The sequence below is a fragment of the Octodon degus genome, unplaced genomic scaffold (genome assembly GCF_000260255.1).
Source record: "Octodon degus isolate 3935 unplaced genomic scaffold, OctDeg1.0 scaffold00137, whole genome shotgun sequence".
Taxonomy (NCBI): domain Eukaryota; kingdom Metazoa; phylum Chordata; class Mammalia; order Rodentia; family Octodontidae; genus Octodon; species Octodon degus.
Window position 1 is genome coordinate 3,542,944 of NW_004524713.1, and position 8,447 is coordinate 3,551,390.

Genomic DNA, 8,447 nt, shown 5'->3' on the forward strand with positions numbered 1-8,447 from the left:
TTTTCATATTTCTTCAGTCTTTTAGTGAATTAGAAATATGGACCTACCTCTGGGTGTTGTAGACCCTTAGAAATAACTTGGGTTTTCTTAGAGTAGATTCAGAGGCCAATCCACCCTAGGAAGTCTTGCTTCTCATCTATTACTCTATTCCTCATTTGCAGAAATAGCATTTAAACACACCAAAGAAAGTTTGAATGTTTTCTTTGGCAACAGTGAGGAAGATACAACAATCTGGGTATAAGCATCTTCTAGTGCAACAGGAATCCTGGTGTCCTACATTCACTGTGGCATTTCCTCTCACTTTGCCAGTTATCAGATTCTGAAAAGTATATATTAAGGTTTCAAAAAATATTTTTAGGGCTGGCCAAATAGCTCAGCAGATTAAAGCACCTGCAAGAGGGCCCAGAGGCCAGGGGTTCAATCCCTGGGACTGCCCAGCCTGCCCCACCCCCAAGGCATGCTGAAATGGCAATTGAGGCTGGGCATGGTAGCATATACCTGTAATTCCAGCTCTTGGGAGGCTGTAAACAGGAGGATCGCTGTGTATCTGATCTACTAGTGAGACCCTGAACACTCTGTAGACTCTTTCCTAAAAATACAAAAAGACAACAAAAAAAGAAAAATATTTTTAATGAACTTATTAGAGACTTCCACATACTAAGAAATCTGCTATATGGCAGCAAATCTCAGTAGTTGTGAAGAGTTCCCTGCAATATGACAGATTCAGGTCAGTGTCATTAACAAACTTCCAGATTGATGTTGCCAGCCTGGTGATTGCAAAACGCAGCAAATTTCCTTTCCCCAGGGCCTGAGGGGAGGAAGATTTGTCACCCTAGGTCACTCTGCACATCCACTGTTCTGACTGAGAAAAAACACTGGACGAATGCATGCTGACGTGCTGTGAAATACCTACCTAGACTTTGAGCAGGGAACCAGGAAGGGCAACAAACATTTTCAGTCTTATCTTGTCTCTGTTACTGACTAAATATGTGACCATGGCAAGGTCTCTTTCCTGCTCTAGGCCTCTGTCTGCCTCTACCTGAAGGAAAGAACACAAGGGTACTCCATTTTTTTTTAATTCCACAAATGCTTACTGAGCACATTTCTGATGCCAGAAGTTACTCTAGTTCTAAAGATGCAGCAGAGAGAGATTAAAGGAAGCATGCCCCTTACTTTAGTAATGTAAGTTTATGGATTTTCTGCCTACCTATATGTAATACACATTCCTTTATTCTACAACATAGAAATGCTAGAAATATTAGATTTATATTTAAATGATATTTTATCTGGTTCGGAGTTGTTACCCATCTAGTTGGCAAGATGATTATTGTATTCATTAATGAAGTTCCCTCAACTCCTGTCTTCACTATTGCAGTGATTCTAAGCCCCTATGTTCACAGAAAATGAGATGAAGAACTTGTCTTCAGTCTCTCCTGAGTACTACCGTGTAGCCATTTTTTGTGATGCTGTAAAAAATATCCTTTGTGATTCTCAGGATCTTGCTTCTATGAAGACTTGAGCTGAAACTATCCCTATTGTCTCCTCGTTGACCAAGAGAACCTCCTTACTGCCCGGAGGGTCACATAGCAAGTGTCTATTTTACAAAGTCATACAGGCCACTAGTTTTATCAATACAGCTATCATACAGAAACAAGATGCAGATCTCCACCTACCTATTCTCTGGGAATCCAAGGCAACACATTGTTTCCTAAAAAAAGATTCAAGCATTTGTCTCTTTCCATCTGACCTCCATTTACCTTTGTAGTGACTAAAGTCATTGCTTTAGTTTTCTAGGTCTTGCATAAAAATGCAATGGAACAAACAGCTTAAAAATATAAATATAAGGGCCAGCCTGACAGCTCAGCAGACTGAAGCACCTGCTTTAGCAGAGGCCAGGGTTTGATCCCCGGTGTGCCATGATGACCCCACCCCCAAGGCAAACTGAGATTTTTTTTTTTTTTCGGTACTGGGGATTGAACTCAGGACATTGCACTTGCCAGGCAAGTGCTTGTTGTACTGAGCTATCTCCCCAGCCCCTGAGATGGCGATTGAGACTGGGCATGGTGGCATGTGCTAGTAATCCCAGTGCTTGGGAGGCTGAAAATAGGAAAATCACTAGGAGTCTGATATACGTAGTGAGACCCTGTACACCTTGTCCTAAATACGGAAAATATATATATATATGTATATACATATATATATATATATATATATATATATATATTCTTATACTTTGAGAGGCTTAAAGTCCAAAATTGGGGTGTTGAAGGTGTAGCCACTTTTCAGGTCCCTTTTTTTGTCCACACATGCCCATTTTTCTTACTATGTCCTCATAGGATCTTTTCTCTGTCAGTCATAACTTTAATATCTCATTTTGTGATTTTTTTTATCCTTCTTAAAGGACACCAGTTAGATTGCATTAGGGATAACTGAACAGCTTCATTTCATCTTCATCTCTTGGTTTAATGCTCTGTCTCCAAATACACTCATATTCTGAAGTCCTGAGGATTAGGATTTAGAATATATGAATGAGGGGTGCAATGCAACTCATACATCCATGATCTGTATCACATATATTGCCACTCTTCTAGAATACTTTTATTTTTTAATGATTTATTTATTTATTTATATGGGGTCTCGATACACAGTTCATAATCATAATGATCCCCCTGTCTCAGCCTCCCCAGCCCTGGGATTATTCGAGTGAGCCACCATGCCCAGTTTCATTGGTCAGCATGGTGCAACGGGAGTTGTGGGTCCAGCACAACCTGTGGTACCAGGGAATGAACCCCAGTCCTTGTGCTTGCCAGGCAGGCTCTTAGACCGGCACTCTAACTCCGCAGTCCCATCTTCCAGAATAATGTAAGCAAGCTCTCAATGGTATTATACCACGCAGCCAGTCTTCTAATCTCCCATGTGGAGACTTTCTTTCAAGATGGCCTCTGAAAATAAGAAAAAAAGTTCTAGATACTTCTAATACTTCTAAAAGACTAGAAACAATCTCTGGGGATAAATATTGCATGTTTCAAGTGGCACTTGTGAATACCCACAAAATAACTGGAAAGTTGGGTATCTATTCTCAGTCATTTATGATGAGCCTATCTATATCTGAGAAAATAAGACACAGATAATCCCTCCAACAGGACATGCTGCTTGGTGGATGAAAATAATAAATGCATTTATCTTGTGTTCAGTATGTATCTGGTGCTTTAATATGCGCAACTTACTCTAATCATCTAATTCTAGGACATCCCTGTAAGGTAGCACATGCTCTGAGTGAAGCTGGAAGGGAATTAGCAGTGACTTTGCTCCTAATATGTGCAGGGTGATGTCTTAAACATTTTCTGTCCCTAGTCTCTCCCTCTTCATCACAGGCCCTGAGGCAGATGATAATGTCATCAGGTAAGAGAGAGAAAGCCAGGGTCTGTGTGATGAACTAACTTGCTAAAGGTCACACAGTTAAGGGTTGACCCGCACTACAGAAAAGAAGGCTCCAGAGTCTGTGCTCTTAACCAATATTCTAAACATGACAAGTGGGTCCAATGATTATTTTTTTCTGCCATTAGCATGCTGACCAGAACTGGGAATGACACAAGGCCTTTGAGTGAACCATTTCAAGGGAAAGCATTTGAGGTAGCAAAGCTGCTGTAGGCTACAGGGAGATGATTATTCAAGGGGTGTTCTCTAGTGTTGGGAGCATAAAGACGATGGCAGTGGGTGGTGCAGAGGGGGTCCACTCACACAGAACAAAGATCGGCTCTAATGCGTAATGGAAAGCAGAGCTCAGGGCAAGCACTAGGACTGAGGATCCTTTCACGGGAAGTCAGATGGATAGGCTGGGAAATAAATGCAACACAAGCTCAATTTCAAGAGCAGGACCCAAAATATCAGGGAAAGAGTGGAGAAGTGTCCAAAGTATTGCTGAATTTTCTTTTGTCAAGTTAAGGGAACTTGGCAGAAAATCAAGCCAAGAGTTTAAAAGATTAAAGCAGGAATACATGTGTTGGGACATAACAACAGAGAAGAAATTTAGTATGTTCAGTTACACCACTACAGGCTTGAAATTCTACAATGGCTGCCAGGCGCTTATAGAACAATATCCAAAATCTTTATATGAAAAAAAAAAAAATGCTCCATCATGTGATGACATAATAGTCTTATCTTCTGCAGCAACCACTCTGCATGTGTGCCTCCAGGCCACATTCTTTTCTCTCTGTTTCTCTTGCTCCTCTCCAGCAAAACAGGGCCATGGCATGAGCTGTCTGTCTAGTCCACAATGGAACAAAGTTTATGTCCTCTGCTCACTCAACCTGACTTGTCCTTCAACATGCTTATGAAGCATCCCTCAGCTCCTCTGGTGCTTTCTTGATTCTCCTCCCTGTCTGATGTAGTATGTGCCAAGAATGTTACATGTTTTCCTCATTATATGTCTCATTTCAAAATAACAGGCTAACAGATCTACACTGTAAATTTCAGAACTCTTGTACCATTGGACCTCACAAAGGGCAATGTTTTGAGATCATAATTCATGATTGAAACTGTCGGTGACAATCAAGGGCCTGCATCTGGAGGAGAGTTGGCCCGCTTGAGAGAGAAGCTGGGTATGTCCTGCTGCCTCACTTGCTACATCAAAATTAATTTTTTTTTATTTATTTGACAGAGAGAGAGAGAGAGAGAGAGAGAGAGAGTGAGAGAGGGGTGTGTGTGTGTGGCCAGCTCAGCCCACCAGGGGGCGGGGCTGGCTGGCATGTGGTGCTGGGGGATTGAACCGCAGTCCCCGATGCTTTAGCTAAGCTTGTTCTAAGTAGGTGCTTTAGACCACTGAGCCATCTCTCCAGCCCCTACATCAAAATTAATTAAAGCAGATGCACCAAGTTCTTAGAGCAGTTTGTCCAATTACTCTTGACACATTAAGTTTTTGCAGTGTTTTAGCCAATAAAAAAACCTCTTTATGTTTTCTCACTAATTTAGGTGGATTGTTTCTGCTTTGCTTGTCTTCTACTGCATCATACCTCTCAGATGATTTTTCCCAGATACTTCTGATTTGTTAGTGTTTTCTGTGTTAGGGTTGGAGCTCTAACTAGAAGTTTTATCCCTTTCAGGACTACAGTAGCAACTCTTAACACCCAAACATAGAAAATGCACAGCTGTTTCTGGCTGGTTTGCTGAGCTACTTCCCTGCTTGGCTGACAGTGGGGTGAAGTCTTATCAAGCTTGTCTTGGGAGAGGACACTGAGAACAGTTCCTCACAGTATCTTCTCTTAGAAATTCAATCTTTCAGTTTCCCATTTCCAGACGTCATTCTTATTGCTTGAAAACTCTGTCTTTTGGGATTGTGCCCATCTCTTATTTCAGGTTTATGTATATTTGTTGTCATCGGTTGTGTGTTAACTTCTAGAAAGCATGGGTTTTGTGTATAACTCTTCTGTTCAGTGTCTGTGCCAGAGAAGATTCCAAAGGAGACACAAAGAAGAAAGGAAGCTGAGAGACAGAGACAACGATTTCAAGCACTGGTAGTAGGCCCATACCTGGCTCAAAGGAATAGTGAAAATTAACTTCTATTGAATTCTTGCTATGGATTGGAGAAGTACAGGCAGTCTTCAGCTGCACTAACTCATGTAAGAGATAAAAACTCAGGGAAAAGAAATGTCTCTTAGTGGCCAATGAAGTAGAGCTATCATCCTCCCAATAGAACAGATGAAGACACCAAGATACACAGAGGTTAATTGACTTTCCAGAATCACACAGTTTGCAGAGGAGAGAACCAAGAAGTGAACCCCTTCGGGGCTTAGACCCAGCACTGCTAATCACTGCATCTTACTCTTAACACTTAATGTTTATGTTACCTAAGAAATGGCAAAATTGCACTTCAGTTACATGATTTTTTCATACCTTGGCTTACTGTCCTGTATGATGGAGATACTAGAAACTCTTTCCAGGAATTCATGAAGACGAAGTAAGATATAGATTGAACATTTGAGTTGTCCTGAGGCTCAGTAAACACAATGAGCCTTCCTTTACTCCTCTCCTCAGGGGCATTGTGTCTCATTTCCTAAAATCTAAATGATACTGATCCTATAAATGTAGAAGGTGGCATTTGTGTCCCCTTCTTTGTGAGACATCACCCAGAGAAGCCACACTTCTGCAAATACAAGTGTTCAATGTGATATAGTACCATTACTTCACCCCTCTATTAATGAAAATCTCAATGCTTCTGCAAGAGAAAAAAAAAGGTTATATATGGTCAAGAATAGCAAGTTTGGAACTTCTTGGGTCAGGAAATGCAGATAATAAAGTAGGGAGACAGCAGGAAGCTGAGCAAAGACAAAGTCTCCTATCTATTGAAGTTGCTTTGCATCCTTCTCATCCATTCTAAAGATCCCACCAATTTTGTAGGGCTACACTAGAGATGCCTGGGATGGGTTTTCAGGAGCCATGAACCATGCTTGTTTCAACTACATCTATTCTGCTCGAATGTGGAAATTGGCCTAAGTGATCAAAGATCTCTTTCTGTGCCATTACTTTGGGGCAACTGATGACAGTTTTCTTGTGAGTGCAGCTATCTATACCACTGCTCACCACCTATTCCTCTTCCAGGTGCCCTGGTGCTGCTCGTTCTCAGGTATAAGAGAAACAGAACACAACAGTGCTTTATAAAACAGGTAGGAATCATACCCAGGGCCAATTGGCTTCCCTGAGAAGCCAAAGAGGAAGTAACAAATGTCACTGGGCTCTGAGACTGAAATACTCCCCTAGATGGAAAATCTGCCCTAGATGGCCTGCTCCTAGGGTCCTTGCTGATGCTGTGTGACTCAGGTGTCTATGCATGTAACACAACCTTGCCTCTGGCTCATGAAAGACTTAAGGGTACTGGTATTAAAGAGAGGTTCCACATGACCTTTAGAGTTTGGGCTATTAATACAGACTATCTTGTTAGAACTTTCATTTGCACTTTCTGTGGAAACATGTGGTATAAATAGGAGTCCTGCTTGTGAGTACTCAAATTCATAATCCCATCACTAGCTGTGTAGTCACAGGACAAGTGACATCATCCCAAATTGAGTTTCTTTATGAGTATAATGACATGGTAATTGGACTTGCTGCATTGGATTGTAAAGTTAAACAGGATTCTTCCATCTGGTCCATGTGTTGGATTCTAATCTGATATTCAAAGGTGAGATCTTTAGGAAATCATTAAGTCCTGAGGGTCTGTCACCACACATAGAATTAATGTTGTTACAAAAAAGACTCATAGGACTCCCTTGCCCATTCTGTCTTGCAATGATACTATGAGGTATGCATGGATGTGGAACAGCTCTCACCAGATACCAACTCTGCTAGTGCTTTGATCTATACTTCCAATCCTCAGAACTGTGAGAAAGACATTTCTTCTGCTTATCAATTATCCCAGGCTATCATTTTGTTATGAAAGCCCAGACAGACTAAGGCATAGATGATATCCACAAATCTCTTACTATGTGCATGGCACAAATGCATTCAACTGATTTCAGCTATTATATATTAGCAATAAGTAAATATTTGTCTATCTTACATATACTTTTATTTGTGAAACTTATTTAACAAATCAGCTTCCTAAATGCCTATCATTGTTCTAGACCCTTTTCTAAAAAGTGTTTAATTCTCTTAGTGACCATAACAGGGCAGACCTATGAAGAGTCTCTCTTTCACAGAAGAAATATCATAGAAAGATTAAATAACTCAGTCAAGATGCATAGCTAATAGACAGCCAAGCTTCAAGCCTTGTTTCTTACCCCTAAGTTACCTCTTAGAAACACTGCTGTCTGTGAATGCAAAAAATATTGCTGAATGTAACAATACATCTCTAACCTGCACATTTAAAATATAAGTTTTAATTCCGGAAAACCCCAGGGTCAACACTTTAAGCTCAGAAGTCTTTTGCATGCCAGCAAAATATCAGGTGACATTACTGTTAATTTATAATTATGTATTATTCAAGTAACACCACATAATTAATAAACCTTTGACAGTGTTTATAATCATACTTTAATTTATGAGAGCATTGCAATTTCCTTACTTATTCAGGACTGTGGCGAAATCAGACCATGTTCCACCCCTGGTTAAGATGAGTAGGATTTGGTATGTAGGGCGCTCCTGGCCCCTTTCACAATTCAGCAATAAACTTCAGACTGCCACCTCGCGAATCCCTTCTTTCTCTTTATTATCAGCTCTGAAGCTCCAGCTTAAAACATTTATCAACATTGCTTTATTTGTGGGGTAATTGACTTTGTTTAGCACATTATGGAGACTATGAAGCTGTAGCTATAGCAGGGGCTCTTTGTCCAGTCTTCGGGAAAGAAAGGACTTTGAAACTAAAACAGCTTCAGAGATACCTAACAGGCAAGCAACTGGGGGCAGATGTGAGATTCTCAAAACAGTATCTGACACTGAGAATGTAGAGAGTGACT